A 13,378-nucleotide genomic window follows, 5' to 3' on the forward strand; every position below is an offset into this window, starting at 1 on the left:
TGTGTGAGTTTATACAGCCTATATCCGACATCAAAGTGACCGCCCAGCTGACTGTCTTGTGTTTATTTAAACACACAACTCCGAATCGGTCTTGTGGAAGTGACGATTCCAACATGACACGCGTGTTCAGTTTGAAGGTCAATGGGGGCACGCGGCACATTACTGCACATCTGCCAACCAACATGGCGGCTTCGACCATAACAACCAACATTTGTATTGTTGACAGGATGGGAATCTAGAATTAGTTCTCCTGTTTGGACGGTTGGTTTACAAAAATAAGACCTAAACTTTAATTTTGAGTTTCAAGATAAATGTATAATTTTTACTTAAAATTATCACAACGAAATTCTTCCGATTTTTTTACTCAAAAGGGCTGATATGCTCATAAAAGCATTGCTACCAACTTTCTAAACAAATTTTTTGTTTTGAAAATCTCTTAATAACAGTATTTTATTTGATTATACTAATTTATTGAAGGCATATTACATATATCTGTCTGTATCGAAATATCCGTGCTCTAATCATATACAGAAGTTCGTTGTTTTCTATGTTTATAATTAGGTTGATAGTTAGTATACGGGTGGCAATTATCAGTAGCAGCACCAAGAGGGATTTTAAAATAATTTTAGCTGTTATTCTTGTTTTTCATGGAGGCTACATGTATTGAAAAGGCTTACTTCTGTAACTTCCAGGCACTGTCGCAGATTCAGCTTCTTTTCAGCTGTGCCTTCCAAGCATATTTTAAATGCCCAGAGAGTGAAAATTGTTTCCAAATATAAAAAAATTAATACTTACTAAATTAATATATTGCCAGCTAATAACATGAATGGAATACCTCTAGTTTTTTGTGCATCATTAATAATTTAGAAATTAAATATCTTAAAATGTTCTTAACAAAGATGCCATTTTAAATATTTGTTGTTTTTATTGATTTCAATGGTAATGTTCTTAATTTATATACTGGTTTAATTTGCCAATGCAGCGGTTAAAAAAAGGAATTAAATTAATAATTATTGTTTTGCAATCCTCTTTGCGAGCAATATGCAACTTAGCTTTAAATAGAGTTATTATTGTAGTAATCTAATAAGTATATTAGTATATGTTTTATTTTCCCATAATGTACATTTATTTTTACAATATATATTTATATTTGACCAGGAAAGTGTAACATATTTATATGTACTGAATTAATGTACGAATATCAATGAAGGAATTTTTATATTATCTCCGATGAATGTAATAATAAATCCTTCTTTCAATGGACCACGATAAATCCCAAGACACCACCGGAAGGTGTTTATTCAGACACAACCACAAACTCCACACCGGCTTCCTTTTCTTTGTACAAGACTGTAATATAGTGGTCAATAGGTATTGTTATCAATATAAGTTGTGGTAACCGAGTCACGACTACATGCAAGAAATGTGAAACTCGTACGAAATAAATCTATAAGAATACTAAATCTTGTAATACAATTATGTCAAATACAGTTCCATATATCTGTATAGCAGTTTACAGCATTCCACTTAATAACCAGAAAATTAAACTTAGCCTATTTTGTACACAATAACAAGTAATCTGATATAAAGTATTGTTTTTATTCTTTTTAGTTTTATATTCAAACATGTAGTTTCCAAACAAAACTGTGGAACATCACACAATTTCATTTGCTGTGGGTCTCTTAAGAAAAAGTCCTTCTTCTGCTTTATAAATTGTATCGGTAGCTTAAGTTTCTTCTCTTTCTCAATTCTAAATATTCAATACATTTTTTGTAATGTTGTTTTAGACATATTAGAGACCCAAAGTACCTAACGGAATCGTATACATAGAATTTTCATGATCCCATTCACTTGTTCGGGAAGAAACAAGAAGAGTGCGCCAGACAATTGTATTCTGCCTACCAGTAGGTTCCTTCACGTCTGGAGATGTCATAGATGAAGCAATCGCCGAGGATACGCCTCTTGTAGGCGGTTTCCGCTGGCTTTGTGTACGCATCAGCTAAACTACCACTTCCCGCCGTTAGAGCAGATGATACCCACTCCGGGTCGATGTCATGATCTGGGTCTTGACATACAGGGTGTCCCTGAATTGAATTGTGCCGACCGATTTGACAAGTGTTCCTAACATCAAAGTAGAGCTACCTCGTTTTGTTTGGCGCCTGTTAGTGTTACATACAAGGTGTTCACAAAAGATGTCACAAATTTCTGTGGGTGATACTTATGATCCCAAACAAGTTTTGTTCCTTAAACATAGGTTGATAAATGTGTCGTTTAGCCGCTAGCCGCCATTTTGTATTGTTTATAAAAATTATTATCTTTAGAACTAGTAAAGCTATAAATACCAAACTTTGCACATATATTATGAGAAATAAGAGGAAAGTCCAAAATAATTATTGTATTATTTTCTACAAAATGGCACTTTTTGAAAATTTGTATATTTATTTCTTATAATTTATTTTTATTTTATAATGAAAATCAAACAACAAATACTTAGTGTTATAAAAAAAATACAAGATAACAACAGCTTTTGTAATTTTATAGCAAATACAACGGTACTTTTCTCAACGAAATCTATCAACGCATAAGCGAGCACGACCACTTTAAAGATACTCTTGTAGAAGCCAGGAGCAACAAAAATGTCATAGTTGAGAGGTAACAGTTCTTTGTTGCTCCTGGCTTTTACAAGAGTATCTTTAAAGCGGTCGAGCTCGCTTATGATCGTGCTAGATCAGTTTAAAGACATGCTTGCACAAGTCGAGAGCCACTAACATTTTGTCACTTGAAAGGCTTCACTTGATTTACATCGGTTATAAAATATTTACAAGATGTCAAAACTTTTGCAATTTTGATCATAATTCCAACGGTTTTAACGAACTTTTTTTAACGAAATCCGTCAAAGCGTGAGCGAGCACGACCACTTAAAAGGTACGCTGGCACACGCCGGGAACAACAAATATATCACAGTTCAGAGGTATCGTCTTGAAGTTAATATAATGAAAAATGTATCTGAGAGTATTAACACACAGATACATTTTTCATTGTTTGGATTGAGTTATGATCAAAGAGGATTTTGTGGAGATGCCATGACTTTGTGCGTGACGGGACCGGTGATTTGTCATAACTCCCGGCGGCCATGAGATGTGCAGGAAGGACAATGGTACAGTACGAGTATAATGACACGACTGTGCGGAAATTGTAACACGGATGGTCATTATCAATTTCACATGGACTTTTTGCAGGTTTGTTGTTTTTCCCATTAGATCACGACAATTTTGTGGTAAAGTTAAACTACTCTTTTCTTTCGCTTCACTGATAAGCACGACTTTCAAGAGAGCGGTTATTATGTTGCAAATTAGTTTCAGTTACGTAAGCCCTGTTTAAATCTGTTCGTCCGACAATTCGCTAGCAAACGTTTTTTGAAATCTCTTAATTTCATGGAAATTTCTGTTACGCAACAATATTAAACTAAATTTAATACAGATATTTCAATAAAAGGATATGACACTAATTTACATATACTTTCTCAAAATTATACATTTTTCTCAATGATAAATGTCTATATTATTTATAAAATAAACATTTTCAACTTTTTAAAGATCAAGCAAAAAAATCTTTTGCTAGATTTTTTTCAGAAATATTTTGCTACTATTTTGTTTTCCCAGAAAAATGACGTCTGTATATTTTAAAAAAGTACTTTTTAAGCCGAGTCACATGTTTTAATGAAAAGGGGTTAAATTTGGTTGCAATTCTATCTAAAGTCGGAGAATCACTAGACTGATACACTCTACCTGCCTTAATGCTCCCAGAAAGAGCGAAGGCCCTAGAGCGAATCCTTGTGGTACCCCTGACCTACTCTCCGTTCGACCTACGGGTCATTTGAATAGAATCGGTCGCTGTCACTTGGTCGCCATTGTTGTGAATTTGAGGAGCGGCTTCCCAGAGCCTTGCCTAATCGTCGCAAAGTCCAATATTCGACAACTCTTCGTCACAGAGTTCGATTGCGTAATCATTACTGTCAGTGGCGTTACAATATTTCATTATATAAAACTTGTTATCATATTTAAAGTAAAGGAAGTGTCCTCTATTTAATTAATGAACTTAAGAAGTTACTTTGTGTTATTTGTATTGTGAGAACTAGGCTCTGTGTATATACATGTAAGAATGTACGAGGTCCAATCAAAAAGTATCCTACCTTTTGGTGCAACGTAAAACTGAAGTTACCTGAAAAAAGCTGGCGTTAATTTTCTTCAAAATAAGCACCCTGAGAAGCAACACAACGATTCCAGCGACGTTTCCACTTCTGGAAGCAGTCTTGAAAATCACTTTTCGGCATCGCCATGAGATCAACCGTCGTTTTTTTTCATAATTGCTTCTCGACTTTCAAATCTGGTGCCTTTCAATGGTTTTTTGAGGTGGGGGAAGAGCCAAAAATCGCATGGAGCCATATCTGGAGAGTACGGAGGCTGAGGAACTTGCGGAGTGCCGTGTTTCGCCAAAAAAGTTTGAATGAGCTGGGAAGAATGAGCTGGTGTAGCCGCCAATTTTGAGACGCCCACAAGTCAGGTCTTTTGCGGCTAATCGCATCTCGGAGACGACGTTGGACACTTAAATAGTACTGTGCATTCACAGTTTGACCCTCAGGGGCATATTCATGGTGCACAACTCCACGGTGGTCGAAAAAAAACAGTAAGCATCACTTTGACATTGCTTCGAACTTGCCTTGCTTTATTTGGCCGAGGATCCTGGGGAGACTGCCATTGTGATGACTGAAATTTGGTCTCAGGGTCATATTCATAGACCCAACTTTCGTCTCCAGTTATTATCGATGTCAAAAAGTCCGCATCATCCTCACAACATTGCAGCATGTCCTCGGCAACATCCAATCGCCGTTGCCTCTGCTCGCCTGTCAGCAATTTTGGCACAAATTTTGCGACTACCCGGCGCAATCCCAAGTCATCCGTTAAAATTGCTTCAGCTGATCCGAAACTGACATCTAACTCAGTACTTACTTCCTCCACAGTCATTCGACGATTTTCACAGATCAAAACTTTTGCTTTCTCGATGATTTCCGGAGTTCGACTTGTTTTTGGTCGGCCCGAACGCGCGTCACTTTCTGCCGAGGTTCGACCACTTTTGAAACGGTTATACCACTCTTTAATCTGCGTAACACTCATTGCCTCATTTTCGAATGCTAGCTGAATTTTCCGAATGGTCTCACTTTGTTTTTCTCCGAGTTTCACGCAAAATTTAATGCAATAACGTTGTTCCACTTTTTCCGTCATCTTCACAGTTAGACAAAACCGATACGCGCACTTGAGTTATCAGTACATACTGACCCGTCTCCGGCGAACCAGTCGGGGGATCAAGATAAGACTTTGTACCTTTTCTTATCATAGTAGGAACTATTGTCGCAACAAATCGTATCTCATTATTGGCAGCAGAAGCCGCGATACACGACGAGGTCGGATACTTTTTGATTGGACCTCGTATACTAATACATGTAATAATAAAAGTATATGTAAACATTTTGTAATGATCTTATGTCATACATATATTGTATAAATTTTAACCGTGTTTTCCGTTTACACAATGACTATATAGTCTCTGTATGCAGCTATTAAACATTTAACAGTACAAAGTGAACAGTATATACAACACTGACCTTTAAAGAGCTTATATAAAATGCTTATACGAGACGTTTCAACAAGGTATCTACTGGTAAGCTTCCTCAAAATATTGTTAAACATTGCTACTGGCTAATATGAATCTATGTGATATTTATGTATTATACTCATTTCTTTTTATGTTGAAATTGTATATTTTAACAGCGATTAAACTGCTGTTCAAAAATAAACGGATGTCAGTACTTTTATTTTATGAAGGCGTTCTTACATGACTTTCTATGTAACTTATATATGGTATAAATGTGTGTATAGAAATTCGTTTTATCAAATTTTCTAAATAATTCCATATTCCATAATGATTGTATTATACCACAAACACAACGATTGGACAAAAAAACATGTACTCGTATAGTTAAGTTACGTATGAACAAGATATCCGGAAATTACTGGACGTTTGAACACACAACCTGGTTCTTGAAATTGATAGAGTTTTCCCTAAGGAGAAATCATTCCTCAGCCATGCTAGTTTTAGTAGAAACCAATATGGGAGGGCACCAAAAAGGGTTAAAAAATGAAATTATTTTTCTCAAATCATATTTTTCACATTTCTATGTACTTATTACAACTATCCAACACGCAAATAAATGTTAATTAAGGGTCAAATAACCACACACAAACCCTTAAAGTGGTGACTTCTAGTCTCTTTATCTATTAGTCTGGAGGTAATATAACTATTATTTAATTATGTGTCCGACGAACGGTTGTATCTAGCTAGGACATACATATATCTAACAATACATTTTTATAAATTAAATTACCGTTTCCTATTTTTAACCCTTTCAATACCTCTCATTTCGAACTCCACTAAAAGTGGCACAGCTGATGATCGGTTCCTTCTCAAGAAGAGGTCTCTTTCGATTTCAAGAAAACCCAAGTTGTGTGCTCTATACAGTACAAATTGGCACGGATTTCAGACTATAATCGTTACAATTTCTACGATTGCCTAAAAACAAACGACTAAAAGTAGGTTAGCCGATAAAAATGTTGCAATACTACTTGATATCGATAGTTTACAATGGTTGGTCAGCATTGGTATCGGTGCCTGCACAATGTACCGAAACAGCCAGTTATGTACGGATAAATTGTTCAGATGTCTATACATATTTTACTGTCCAGACTCGTGGACCATATTTGTAGCATTCTCGGAGGTGCTCAAATAAAGGGTTAGGAATAAATTACCTTTTAAGGAAGTGCAATCGGCTTTCGGTGATATTTTTTAGTTTTTAAAATGTTGGTCACAGTTCTTGTAAGAGAAGTCTTTTCGAAGATAGAAAAATATTCTATTGTTTTATGGATTGTTAAAGGCACTCAATCACAACTTAAGGGCATATTATATAATTAAGCCCGAAAACTATAAAAGATAAGTATATACATTTTTTAATTTTGTTTATGTATGTGAATGATGACTGAAGAAAATGACATATTTTTTATTTATGGAAATAATTTACTAATGCAGTATTTTATATAAAAATTTTCATTTTATTAAGTTATATTTCATTGGAAAAAATTTTTATTTCCTTGAGTCATACATCAATAGAATATATTTCACTATTTGAAGCTATAACTCATGCTCATACTATAACAAATTGGTTAACATGTCCATAGTGTAAAACATGTTTATCTTCTTGCTTGTTGGGCAAAACAGTATACTTTAAACGCCTGTAATGTCTCGAGCCCATTCAAAACAATTTCCCAATTTACCTGTCTTTAAAAAATAGTGCTTTGCAATGGAGCAATAGCAATTTTCGTAATGCTATTACAAATAACAACTTTTTCAAAATTCTAAATGATACAAGAACTGTCGTGCTATAGCAAAATATTTAATTGTGGTCATTAAGATTTTATATTATGATCACTATAGTATATGTAATATGTACAATGTTTAATTATGATTCCAATACCATAAAAATTATTTCCTATTTAATATGTTTTTCATTTTAATGTAATCTTTTTAACATTAGTTTTGTTTTAATGGGGTTGGAAATCTAAGTCACAAAAGTGATTCGTGCGTATAGCAAAATCTGTTTTAATGCTTGGTTTCATTCTAGTGTCAACTGTGCAAACATTTTCAGTTTAATCACAATATGTTATTGAGTACTTTTATAATTATTGAAATTTAAAAAAAAAATGTAAAATTTTGTCTGTTATACTGTTTAAATAGTTCTTGCACGAACATCTTTTCTTTGTCTAAATATTTTTGTGAGTATTTTCTGTTATACATTTAAATATTTAGACATGTTGTAAGCACTAAACAAATTTATATATTCCCTGGACACTCCAAACCTTCTGAGCATGTGCCAGTTATTTCATAACCCTTCAAAGAACGCTGGCCTTGAAGTTTCCGAGTGGTGGCGTAATGGTGACAGTACGGACAGTATAATGAGGCTTCCTTTCTGGGAGAACTCGGCTTCAACAGGCCTTCGACAGGAATGCGGGAACAGGTGAAATATGAAAGGGTCATAACAGAAACTTATATCCGGATTGAACAGATTTTATGATAAAAATATTGTTACCATGAGGATCAAAAATGTCTGTTAAATTAAGGAATTCACCACAAACTCTTCCTTTGATTACTCAAAATAATTCTTTTGGAACCTCAAAACACTTCAGCACGAGTTGACTAAATATAGGGTCCTACATTTTACAAGGGAAGCTTTAATTCTATAATAATTCAAATTTAGAAACAAAATGTGTAATTATCAATTTAACTTTTATCCCTGTAATTGTACAAATATTTTCTTCTATCTATCAATTGACTGTATTTAAACAAATTTTCAAAAGTAAATTCGTTAGGGGATGACTGTTTATTTTAAAAACTTGAATTTTGTATATTTTATTAAATCGATCAAACACGCGACCAGATGACATGTTATATTACAAAACTAATATCGTTAATTACGCTTCTCCGTGACATACACAACACAGTTACAACGACACAGTCTATTTTTTAGTTCAGTTGTTTAGGCTGAAACCTTCTTATCATGTCACGGATTAGAGCTCGGGGCACAAAAGAGTTTGTTAAATTTCAGTTCGAAAACAAACATCGAGAATTATTATAATTAACCATGAAACCAATCGGCCTTACACAGATTTAAAAAGTTTAATCTAATAAGAAATTGTACTTCCCCGATCCAAAGTTCAAATTTACCCAGTTTTTCATAAAACATTTTTTGTAGAAATGACTGTTTCGATATTTTGTCACCTTCATCATCTTCTCTTGTTTCTCCTCATTTATTATTAAGTCTTTTAGGCCATTTTGTCATTGTTACATTCTTTATTCAATTTTCTTTAATTTACATTAATTACTCTTTATGTCATCCTCTTCTTGAAGTAATATATTATATTTCTACAACCCGTTTCCTTCTGAATAAGGTCATCTATCCTATAAAAAATAATCAAAACCGTTACTTCAGTCCCAGTTGGTTGACTGCATGTGTGTAGGGAACAGTACTCGTAAAACGACGATATCACTTCAGGGAATTTATGGCACTTCAGTTATCAGGAAGTTTCCGCACTATAGCCCAACAGCGCAGCGAAGTGAATAGGCTGTAAAACTGATAATTGGAAACTCAAATAGTAAATGGATCGCGATTGTACCGTAATTTATCCTTGGGAACGAAATAAACTATTCCTCTCCACTTGCCTCTAACTCAAGGCATTCTTAATTGTATAAAAGTCTGCAAAATTATAAGTTTTTTGTGTATAAATATTACAAAACGTGTTGTCATTCCGAAATACAATTTATATATTTACACTCTATTATAGTAGATCAAACTTTTTTCGTTAACTTGATCAACAACCCATTTTTATTACGTCCGCTTTTTATATCGACTGCTTATCACATTTCTCGACCAATCAGCTGATGCGCGTTCCAATTCCGGCGTTCCGAGGGAAAGTACCGCGCTTTCAGTCGTGAAGGCGGCAGGCCAGCTTTCACGGCTGTGCAGCGCGGCTTGAATCGTAATCGAGACCCCTTTAGGTTAGATTCGTGGGCGCCCGGGCGTGACTTTCTGTCGGGAGCGGGGGAGTTGAAAAATTACCGACCCGAAGTTACCGGCTGTTATTTCGTCGGTTCGTTTTACCTGTGAATACAATAATTTTAACTCATAGATAACGATCAATACTCACGTAATTCGCTTTACAGCTCACCGACAAACAACCTTTTCTATCGTTCGAAATGGTCATCGACTGTGAACGAAGTAATGGGAGGGTTTCCAACTTTCAAGGTAGACCAGTTTTAGTACCCTCCTTTCAGTTTTCTCAACGATTTCGCTTTTAATTTGTGAAGGGGCTATAAATTATGGTACCTTATCTACTTTCAAGAACATTATAATTTGTTGAAAACATTAAACTATGTATTTACTACTCATATAACAGTACATTGTTCGCTACACATTTTAAATCCCTGCTTTACTTACTAAATGGAAGTTTGTAATTACAAACAAAATCTGTTTTATTGTATTATCAGTTAAGGAGTGTTAACAGAGGTTGACTTAGCCTTGGGGACCTACGAGTATGTACTCATCACGTTGTATTATACTCGTAATTATGTTTACGTTCAAAACCACAGAAAACACATTAACAAACACGTTAAACAAATAAATAACCGGTGCTTGTCATCCATACTGTTATATAAACATCTAATGGTGTCTGTCTGTGTGTTCTTGTGTGTATGTTACTCAATCACGGAAACACTACCGGACTAATTGTCCATGGATATTCTTAGGGTCGCTGATTAACATATACGACTATTCTTATATCGAAAATCCCTCCGGGCCACGCCCCACTGGTCTCTAAAGTTGCGTAAATCCTAGCTTGGTATCTAAACGTGTACTACAGAAATTAAATATTATTAACTAGCAGTTACCCGCGGTTTCGTACGTAATGTCGTAGGCTTTGCACGTGTGTTAGCACTTTTGGTTCGAGTAAATTATATTTCCGATGTCAAAATTGAGTTTCTCTTGTCACGATCAAGAATATATGTCAAAAAGAGTATATTTATGGCCATTGTGATTTACTCCGGTCTTAGTATTTTTGTGCCATAATTGATTTCACCTTATTTCCCCCATCAAGAAAATATATATATATATACAAACACAGGTATAAGAAGCCCACTTCTGCCAGAAGACAACTAAGATGGGTTTTATAACAGTCGTTAAATGTACAGTACATATTAACTTTGTCTTTGATATCTGCATTACAGTACTGACCAAGCCTGCATACTTAATAAGTTATAAAATGTACAGTTAACGGTATATTTGTACTAAAATGTTTAATTTCCTTATCTGCATTTTTTACTCTGTGCTCTGCATCGGTTGCGGAAAAGGTTTAAATGAGTGTTCTAAAAGCTTACTCTTTACTTTTAAGACAGCAAATTGAAAATATTTGTTGAATTAATTAAACATATGGTTGTGCTGTCATAAAAAAATGTTTACTCAAAACAGTTCACATTTAACAGGCTCTTTCAATCCATACTAAATCTAATTGTAGAACTTTTTCTGGAAACTACATAGAGGTCTTAAATTTGTATTTATTTAGTAAAACTTTGTACATTTAAAATTATTCTTGATTAATCTGTACGTACATCATTTTACAATAAACGCAAAATTTGATAGTTTTCTTTGGTATGTAATGAATCAACGAACCAAAGTGACACGAAACGGCCATTTTCTTTTAAAGCTTCGGCCTCATTTTATAATCTTGTTGTTACTAAACCAACAAGACACTAATCCAGCAGAAAATAAAATGTACCAATCCTATAAATTTAATTAAAAACCCCTAAATTTTCGAGGTCAATTCTTCTTTGAATCGTGGTGTAAAACAGCAGTAGGCATTGGCCGCCAGAGTTATTAATTATATTTATAGAAACATATTGAAATCAATCCGATAATACTTAGTTTAGTGTGCTGTTCGAACGAAATATGAGCGATAACTTAGAAGGCGTGATAGAACAGAAATATTTATCGGAATAGCCAGGGTTATCTTTAGCGGAAACCAGTGATCTTATTTATAACGCCTGTTTATAGAATTATTCACTAATTACTGATTTCACTGTAAATCTACCGAAACCTATGTTACGACCTTAGTTAATATACTTTTTCCATATATTTTTTCCGATCACAACAGAACTTGTCCCTGGTACAAAGTACATGCATTGCTCAAGTTTAAGGTGTTGCAAAACAAAATAATCCGATATGCTTAATGTAGGGTATTTAATTCAACTATCATATGTAAAAATCGATCTATGCTAGATCCATTTTGCCCTTTCTTGTCTTTTAATTAAAGCCCACTTTTCCAGTTCTCTTCCACAAGTAGTTGTAACACTTATTTGGTGGAGATAATTAAAAAAAAAAGAAAATAAGGAATTCTCTAAACATTATTAACAATTTTAATCTGCTTATGATACTGCAAAAGATTTTTGCCCTAAATTGATTTTTTTCAGGTTTAGTATTTTATAGTTTTAAATATTTACAATACGGGTAACAAATTTATTAAACTCTTTAGAGAAAGAAGATTAAAAGCATTTTTCTATGAGATTATTTCAAAATTCAGTTATAATGCGATTAAATTAAGCGAAAATATCACAAATATGATTGATTATTTTGAAAACAGTTAATATATTAGGGCTCAATTTTTGTGTGTAATATAACTTTTTTGCAATAATAGTAGACATAACATTGTTTCAGAAATCTCAGGCATCTGAATACTTATATTTATAACAATTTCTGTGTTGTGCACACAACACAAATATATCAAAATAGTTGCTTGAGTACCAGCTCCCCGACTATTAAAACAGAATTGATGTATACTTATAACATGAACTGAAGATACTTTCATAGCGTATCATCAAGACAAAATACACAACAGGGCTGATTATTAAACATTTTTGCGAACAATTTTAATATAAAATCAACCACAACAGAATATTCATGAAATTTAAAATAATTGTAAATTATACATTTATATTTAAAAAGAGTACTTTAACATATACTCATGGCACTTTATATGATTCAATAATTTTACTTATTATGTACTTACATATTTATGAGCACAGAGAAATAAACCGAGGTACTGAATCACAAAATGTTTCACTACGGAATGAGTGGCAGAGCTTCGGACTGCTTTCAAACCGAGGCGGGATCGAGGCGCATGCGCAGAGTGACCAAGTGTTGCCAGCTCCGGGGGATTGAAATATGGTGCGGGTTCACCTGAGTATCAGCAAAAATGACGTCATTGTTAGTCATGCTGATGCAGAATCATCGAGAGAATAAGCAGCTGACATCTGATACGGATATGTTAAACGTTCGTTTTGAATCTAATGTTTGTTCTTTTTATATTGCCCGGTCGAGGTAAAAGAAGAGTAATAGGGTAGTAATAATAATAACAATAATAATGAGTGTTGGTCATGCAGTCATGCAATGCTGCCGGATTGCAGCTAACATGACTACCGCACGCAGAATAGTTGTACAAGCTCTCATCTCGCTAGCCTCTGAAGTACTGGATGTCATCTCGTACTATACATGTATTTACCCTTGCATTCTCTCCCGTATGCACATAATCGTAAAATGTACGCGAAGATAAACTTGCTGAAAACTTCCAAATTACTAAATTAATCGCATAATCTCAACAATACAATCATATCGCATGACATTCTACATTCTACATCACATTCTACGTCACTGCTGAATGATTTA

At 34.2% G+C, this 13,378-nt stretch overlaps 1 protein-coding gene across 1 annotated transcript in view; it reads right to left on the reverse strand.

Annotated features, from left to right (window-relative positions):
- The window catches only part of LOC124354040, a 39,811-nt gene extending 26,943 nt beyond the window's left edge, over positions 1-12,868 (reverse strand). Inside the window, exon 1 of the mRNA XM_046804195.1 lies at positions 12,723-12,868. The gene's annotated coding sequence lies outside the window, so the exon portion shown is untranslated. The remainder of the gene's footprint in view (positions 1-12,722) is intronic.
- Between the last annotated feature and the right edge of the window lie 510 nt (positions 12,869-13,378).

The sequence above is a fragment of the Homalodisca vitripennis genome, chromosome 2, assembly GCF_021130785.1.
Source record: "Homalodisca vitripennis isolate AUS2020 chromosome 2, UT_GWSS_2.1, whole genome shotgun sequence".
Lineage (NCBI taxonomy): Eukaryota > Metazoa > Arthropoda > Insecta > Hemiptera > Cicadellidae > Homalodisca > Homalodisca vitripennis.